The sequence below is a fragment of the Ictalurus furcatus genome, chromosome 28, assembly GCF_023375685.1.
Source record: "Ictalurus furcatus strain D&B chromosome 28, Billie_1.0, whole genome shotgun sequence".
NCBI classification, from domain to species: domain Eukaryota; kingdom Metazoa; phylum Chordata; class Actinopteri; order Siluriformes; family Ictaluridae; genus Ictalurus; species Ictalurus furcatus.
The window spans coordinates 18,434,161-18,435,002 of NC_071282.1; positions in this window are offsets into that span (position 1 = coordinate 18,434,161).

Sequence of the window (842 nt, forward strand, 5' to 3'; positions counted from 1 at the left end):
CCAGCACTTCTGGGTGATGGATTTGTTCAGAACTACGGCTAGAAACTGGCTGATTAGTAAGAGACAGCATCACTCGGGTAAACAGTGAGCGGCCGTTGCATAATCAGAGCCGTCTTTAAGAGTGGCAGACATTCTCACGCTCTAAAAAGTGTAGAAAATCCCTTAAAGTGCCAGCTTCTTATTTAGCTATTCATCTAAAACATATTATTCATTAATGACTATAAATTACTATAAAATTTTTATCCATTTATAGTTACATTAAATGTCGTGGAACATCTGCGCGACACGCTAGTTCCCGTTCGCACATACGCCGTTCTACGTTTTGCTTTATATTCTGTACGAAGGCTTACAAAGAGCTTTGCAGAGAACATCAAACAATTTAAAACTAGACGAGAAAAGAAAGAGGTGAAAAAAGGGAGTGATAATTAACGCAAAAGTTTGCTTATCTAATGTTGTCTGACGATTTTATTTTGCATTAATGAACTCAAAAACGTTCGATATTTATCGTCGCAGAAAACGAGGACGCCACGTCGGCACGTCTTTCAAGCAGGAAATTCGAGACTCCAGCGGAAAAAAGTTCACCAATACTAACATAAGATTGCTAATGGGGGAAAGTGGGCGGGGCTTCCAGGTGGTCGGTTAGTATCAGAGAGTTCAAAACACCTATGCAACTGTCAATCGTTCCAGATTTCCATCTCTGCCGTTATTACTGGGGAACAAGGGGCTGGTTTGGGGTGATAATCCGTGTTAGTGTACTTTGATGTTAAAATTCTGAGCCCTATGCAAAACACGTAATGGTCAGTAGGTCTGGATTCATTGGCTCTGTTAATAGGGTCCCACAC